We start from the raw sequence: 7,870 nt of genomic DNA, 5'->3' as shown, positions 1-7,870 counted from the left end.
CTGACAGCCGTTTTGTTTTTTGGAAGTCGCCCGGGTCTTATTGGGCGAATCGCTAGCAGAGCAGATGGGAAATCCGGTGTGCTGGCCTGGCCTGACCTCGGAGGCAGGATAAGAAGACCTGAGCTCTGGGCCGGATCTTACTCTTTGCACCTTCCCTGCTTGTCTGGACCAGAGGAAGAAGAATCATTCACTCCATCCTCTGAGAAGCTCCCCATCCACTCCCTCACCTTGCTTAGTATCACATCGCCCTGTTTTCTTTCATGTAGAGAACTTGTCACTAAAGTAGATCAGTGTTTGTTCACTGCCTTTCCCACTAGTTGCAAGCTCTGCGCTCTGACGACAGACCTAAATCTTGTGCACGGCTGTGTTCACAGCACTTAGAAAAATGTTTGGCACAGAGTACGTATTCTTTGAATGGAGAGCGATCTAATGGTACAGCCTTCCCTGCAGGTTGGGCCAACCCGCTAGTTCCCCGTTCTTTGGATTCAAGCCTATCTGACCACACAAGCCAATTTTGTTTAATGGATGACTTCTTGTGGCCTGGGATCATGCTGGGTGATGGGATAAACATTGCATATAATACCATGTCCTGTTACCAACGTGTAAAAGAGAATTTGAGAACTGAGATAAGGAAGACACGAACATTTACAAGAGTTACTCTCCATGCAGTGGGGGCATGGCTGGGGGAGAAACCCCATTCCTCCCCCTAAAGTTACTCTCACTGTCACTGGACTTGACATCCAGCCTTACATGGACTCCATGGTAAGAACCTGGCACTGGGCATATCCCCCATGTACCTGTGAGCCCATGTCTGTGTGGAAACCCGGGCTGTGCCTACATTCCTGGTCACGCCTGTGGGGAGAGAAGCAGACAGGGAGCTCACCACACCAACCTCCACCCACAAATCACGGCGCAGTTTTGCAGTAAAACACCTGCTATGGACTCAGTGCTGTGCAGGGTGCAGGACACTATTTGACACAGTCCCCGTAAGACAGAGTAATATTACAGGTGGCTCCTGCGCCCTAACTGCCTTACCTTGTTGAAACGTCACCAAAACTGAGTGAATCAGAGGAGAGTATCCCTGCTTCACCTGTGAGGACAGTGAGGCCTAGAGAAGCACATTCTCAAGTCGCAGATAATAAAAACCAGGCCTCACATCTAAGTCTTTACGAAGTAGTGAACTATTCGAGTCAGTGCTAAGAAATGTGGTAGAGACAGGGGTGGTGCATTAGAATCACCTGGGGACTCTAAACCCATATCCTCCAAATGAACTGGAATCAACAAGGCTGAGAGACACATCTGTTCTCCTAAAGAGCTTTCTAGGAGCTCCCCTTGTACCTGGAATCCACTGGTTGCCAACTCTTGAAGAGTCTGGAGGAGAAACAGTAGTTGTGTAAAGCTTTGTGGATGAGGCAGGACTTGAGCTGGTTCTTAAAGAAGCTCTGTTTGCCAGTCTGTAAAATGGGGCTAATGCTGGAGTGGCCTCAGATCACTGACTCAGCCACTCTCTTTGTTCATAAAAACCAGCAGTAGGTGGTGCTGTGGCCTATGAAATGGGGTTCCCTGGGTTCAGACAGCCCTTCATATGGAGGGTACCACGTGGAGATTAGTTAGAAACCCAAGTCAGACTAATAAAATCCCCCCCAGAGGCGATAACTGATAACCCAGCATGGTCCCTGTGACACAGGAGCGACTGAGGAGCGGCTCCTTTGGTGCAGCCTCCCAAAGAGGGGCGTGCCCATCCCTCTGCTGTCTTCCCCGTTAGAGGCTCTGTAGAGTTAGGGACCCTCAGACACTTGGATCTGGGACATCATCTGACTGGAGCCTCTCAGAGTCTGAGCTGAAAGGGTGGTTGTGGTGGTTGGTTAAGAGCACAGCTTTGGAGCTCACCTGGGCTGGCCAGCACTGCCTCCTCCTTAGTGTGTGACCCTGGGAAGTGGTTACCTTTCCTGGGCCTCCGCAGTAATCACCAATAGAGACTGTATATAAAGAGACAGAGCAATTTTTAAATCGATTATGATAGCAACCAGTTAATACTTTCACTTGGGCAAAATGTCTCACAAGGATGGTTCAACATATGCAAATAAATCAATGTGATACACCACATCAACAAAAGAAAGGACAAAAATCACATGGTCATCTTGATAAATGCAGAAAAAGCATTTGAAAAAATTCAACATCCATTCATGATAAAAACTCTCACTGCTTTTTTTTTAAAGAACTGTTATTGAGATACAATTGACATACAATAAACTGCATATATTTAAAGTGTACAATCTGATTTTTTTTTCTTATTAGTAATGTATATATGGCAATCTCAATCTCCCAATTCATCCCACCACAACCCCCCCCCCCCCCACTTTCCCCACTTGGTGTCCATATGTTTGTTCTCTACATCTGTGTCTCTATTTCTGCCTTGCAAACTGGTTGATTTGTACCATTTTTCTATATTCTGCATATATGACTTTCATTACTTCTTTTAAACATAGTATTGGATGTCCTAGCCATAGCAATCAGACAAGAAAGAGAAATAAAAGGTATACAAATTGGGAGAGAAGAGGTAAAACTGTCATAATATGCTGACGACCTGATGTTATATATAGAAAACCCTAAAGACTCCACAGAAAAACTACTAGAAGTGATAAACGAGCTCAGCAAGGTAGCAGGATACAAGATTAAAATACAGAAGTCTGTTGCATTTCTTTACATTAACAATGAACTATCAGAAAAGGAAAGTTAAAAAAAATCCCTTTTAAAATTGCAAATGGACTTCCTAGGTGGCACAGTGGTTAAGAATCTGCCTGCCAATGCAGGGAACACGGGTTCGAGCCCTGCTCTGGGAAGATTCCACATGCCACGGAGCAACTAAGCCCATGCACCACAACTACTGAGCCTGTGCTCTAGAGCCCGTGAGCCACAACTACTGAACCTGTGTGCCACAACTATTGAAGCCCACGTGCCTAGAGCCCATGCTCCACAACAAGAGAAGCCATGGCAATGAGGAGTCCGTGCACCACAACTAAGAGTAGCCCCTGCTCGCCGCAACTAGAGCAAGCCCGTGTGCAGCAACGAAGGCCCAACACAACCAATAAAAAAGTTAAATAAATAAATTTATTAAAATAAAATAAAATCGCAACAAGGGAATTGCCTGGCAATCCAGTGGTTAAGACTCTGTGCTCTCACTGCTGAGGGCCCAGGTTTAATCCTTGGTTGGGGAACTAGGATCCCACAAGCTGTGTGGCACCACCAAAAATAAAATAAAATAAAATAAAATTTAAAATAAATAAAATTGCATCAGAGAAATAAAGATACTTAGGAATAAACCTAACCAAGGAGGTGAAAGACTTATATGCTGAGAACTATAAAAACATTGATAAAGGAAATTGAAGATGATTTAAAGAAATGAAAAGATGTTCTTAGATTAGAAGAATTAATATTATTAAAAATGGCCATACTACCCAAAGCAATCTACAGACTTAATGCAATCCCTATTAAATTACCCATGAGATTTTTCACAGAACTAGTGCAGATGATCCTAAAATTTATATGGAACCATAAGAGACCCAGAATTGCCAAAGCAATTCTGAGGAAAAGGGCCAAAGCAGGAGGCATAACCCTCTCAGACTTCAGGCAATACCACAAAGCTACAGCAATCAAAACAGCATGGTATTGGCACAGAGACAGACATATGGATCAATGGAACAGAATAGAGAGCCCTACAGCCAATTAATCTTTGACAAAGGAGGCAAGAATATACAATGGAGTCTTTTTGGCAAGTGGTGTTAGGAAAGTTGGATAGCCACATGTAAATCAATGAATTTAGAACATTCACTCACACCATACACAAAAAATAAACTCAAAATGGCTTACAGATTTAAACATAAGACATGACACCATAAAACCCCTAACAAGACCACACAGGCAGGACATTCTCTGACATAAATCACAGCAATGCTTTCTTAGGTCAGTATCCCAAGGCAATAGAAATAAAAGCAAAAATAAACAAATGGGGCCTAATCAAACTTATAAACAGCAGAGGAAACCAGAAACAAAATGAAAAGACGACCTACAGACCAGGAAAAAATATTTGCAAACATTGCGTGACCCACGGAGCTTAATTTCCAAAATACACAAACAGGAATTCCTAGGTGGCGCAGTGGTTAAGAATCCACATGCCAATGCAGGGGACATGGGTTCAATCCCTGCCCCAGGAGGATACCACATGCCGCAGAGCAACTAAGCCAGCCCGTGCACCGCAACCATTGAGCCCATGTGCCGCAACTACTGAAGCCCACACACAACTGGAGAGAGCCCGTGTGCAGCAACAAAGACCCAACACAACCAATAAAAATAAATAAATAAACAAAATATATAAACAGCTCACACAAGTCAATTAAAAAATTCAAAAAAGGGGACAGGAGACCTACTAAATAGACATTTCTTCAAAGAAGACATCCAGCTGGCCAATAGGCACATGACAAAATGCTCAACACTGCTAATTATTAGAGAAACGCAAACCAAAACTACAGTGTGGTACCACCTCACACCAGTCAGAATGGCCATCATCAAAACGTTTACAAACAACAAATGCCGGAGAGGGTGTGGAGAAAAGGGAACCCTCTTACACTATTGGTGGGAACGTAAATTGGTGCAGCCACTATGGAAAACAGTATGTAGGTCTTCAGAAAACTAAAAATAGAGTTGCCATATAATCCCACAATCCCGTTCCTGGGAATACATCCAGGCAAAACGAATTCTGAAAGGTACGTGCACCTGAACACTCACAGCAGCACTGTTTACAATATCCAAGACGTGGAATAGTAACCTAAATGTCTATCGACACATGAATGCATAAAGATGTGGTGTATATGTACATATACAACAGAATCCTACTCAGCCATAAAAAAGAATGAAATAATACCATTTGCAGCAACATGGATAGACCTAGAGATTATCACACTAAGTGAAATAAGTCAGAAAGAGAAAGACAAATACCATATGATATCACTTTTATGTGGAATCTAAAATATGACACAAATGAACTTATTTATGAAACAGAAACAGACTCACAGACACAGAGAACAGACTTATGTTGCCAAGGGGGAGGCAGGGTGGGGAAGGGAAGGAGTGGGAGTTTGGTATCAGCACATGCAAACTATTATATGTAGAATGGATAAACAACAAGGTCCTAACGTACAGCACAGGGAACTATATTCAATATCCTGTAATACACCATAATGGAAAAGAAAAACCAACAAACAAACTAAACAAAAAAACAAACAAAAAAGCTATGTATTTGAAAAAGTTTTACTGCCAAGGAATATCACCGTGGACAAAAATTGACAGTGACTGTTTGAGCTTTATACCAACCTGTGCGCCCAGTCTTCTTTGGGATCAAAGCAGGCTGAGAAAGCTGCTTAGCCCTCGCAGATGTGGCCTATTCAAAGGTGGCCAAGGAGGAAGAGGAAGGGGGTAGAATGAAGAGCCCAGAGGACAGAATAAGGAGCTACAGAAAACAATGTACTAGGAACCTGCTCCCCAAAACAAGAATGAAGATCTAATCAGAGAATACTTTCCACCAGGAGAATAGGGTGCTTTTATAACATCTGCATCTCAAGATTGGAGAATTATTCTGAAACAAAGACTGCTGTGTGCATCCCATTTTCTCCTTTTCCCAGTGGGAGTGCTGCCTATGGTAATCTTGTCCTGTTTGCTGGATGGCAGAGGAGGAAAGGCAGAATAGGCAGAAGACCTGTCTTGTTAATTAACAGGTCTTTCGCTTAAGTAGAATCATAAGTTGTGGTATATTCAGGGCAACGGAAAAGAACTACTGCCAAAGCTAACAACGTGGGTAAGTCTCATGGACGTGATATTGTTATGAGTAAGAAAACCCCAAAGAATACACACTAATATGAGTTTATTTACCTGAAATTTCAAAAATAGGCAAAGAGGACTTCCCTGGTGGCGCCGTGGTTGAGAATCCACTTGCCGATGCAGGGGACACAGGTTCGATCCCTGGTCCGGGAAGATCCCACATGCTGCAGAGCAACTAAGCCCATGCGCCACAACTACTGAGCCTGCGTTCTAGAGCCCACGAGCCACAACTACTGAAGCCTGCGCACCTAGAGCCTGTGCTCTACAACAAGGAAGCCAACACAATGAGAAGCCCATGCAACGCAACGAAGAGTAGCCCCTGCTTGCTGCAACTACAGAAAGCCTGCACACAGCAACAAAGACCCAATGCAGCCTAAATTAATTAATTAATTAATTAAATTTTAAAAAAACTTTAATAAAAAATAGGCAGAGAGAGAGAGAGGGTGGGGGAGAGAGAACAAATAGGATGTGTATATACATGGAAGGAGAGGATTGTGGGGCTGGCGGGTCTGAAATGCACTGGGCAGGCGGGCAGGCTGGAACAGCCGATGTTGGGGGCTGAAGTCGCAGGTAGTGTGGAGGCCCATCCCTTCCTCCTCCGCAGGACCTCTGTCTTTTCTCTTCAGACCTTCAGCTGGATGGATGAGGCCCACCCTCATTATGGAGGGTCACCTGCTTTACTCAGAGTCTACTGATTTAACTGTCATTCGCATCCAGAAAATACCTTCACGACAATGTCTCGACTGGTGCTTGACCAAACATCTGGTCACCGTATCCTAGCCAGGTTGATCCATAAGATTCATCATCACAGCCTCTGATTACTTGCTTGTAAAACAGGCAATGATACTTTTTTGTTTTTGTTTTTGCAGACTCATAGAAGGTGTATAAAACACTTGGCCCAAAATTTGTGAAGAATTTTGCACAACAGCTACTTTTACTCTTGTTCTTGCAAAGTGAGCTGCACGGCCTGGCGCCTGAGGCTGCAGACGGTGGGAGGTGGGACTGAGGAGCCAACTGAATGGCCGCGGAGGCTGGGGACACGCAGCCCGCGAGCACAGACCTGTGCCCGCGCCTGCTGGCCTGCTGCTTGTGGCAGGAGCTGGGCGGGAGGCGGCAGGCGCCCCGGGGCTGAGGCTTTGCGCTCCTCGTCATGACTTGTTGACGACCTGCTTGGGCTTGGTGGAGACTCACTCGCTCAGGAGGCACCCTGGGAACCCAGCGAGCTCTTTCCAGGCCCAGGGCTGCACCTGTGTGGATGACCTGTGAGTGGCTCTCCCCTGGCCTCCGGTGATCTTGGCTGACTTGGCCTCTGTGCTTTCCAGCTTTTTCAGGGCCCTGTGTGGGGCTGGTTGTTCACCACATTGGTCACTTCTCAGAATCTTCTTTTCCCTTCAACGTGTAATTGAACCATTTCACAGCTGGTTCTGTGAACCTGCTGGGACGCTTGTGCAGTTATGTCGATGGTGTTTATCTGAGCAAAACTTATTTTGCCTCCACTTTGAAGACGCCTGCCTTCACCGGATAACTGGGTGCCCCACCCTGAGAAGCTCCCATGTCAGCATTAGAGGAGGATTCTTTCCTTAGGTGTTTCCTGTGTCACTTACCAGGAACAGCTGAACGACTACACCCAGCCTCTTGAGGAAGACACAAACACCCTCCAGAACGCTCTCCCATCCCTCACTCCATCATGGCCTGGCAGATCCTCGAGCTGATTCTTCATCCTCTGAATCCCAGGATGTCTGTCCATGCCAGTTTCTGCTTAGTGATTTGTTCTTCTGTTAGGACACTTGACATGTGTTTTCTTTCCTCCAAGTTGCAACTAGAGCTGAGTGAAACACTGAATAAAAGAAAGGATAGCTGAATACTCTCTAGGAAGCAGCTGATAAGAGAGGTCCAACCATTTTGACACCTTGATTGTGCAACTAGGAGACGATTATTGATGGAGGCTCTTTGAAGTTCAAGCCAACAGTGGGATCCACCTACAAACTGTTTTTAT

Source organism: Hippopotamus amphibius, chromosome 16 (genome assembly GCF_030028045.1).
Source record: "Hippopotamus amphibius kiboko isolate mHipAmp2 chromosome 16, mHipAmp2.hap2, whole genome shotgun sequence".
Classification (NCBI taxonomy): domain Eukaryota; kingdom Metazoa; phylum Chordata; class Mammalia; order Artiodactyla; family Hippopotamidae; genus Hippopotamus; species Hippopotamus amphibius.
The sequence above is the reverse complement of the archived record's forward strand: the minus strand, read 5'-3'. Positions refer to the sequence as shown.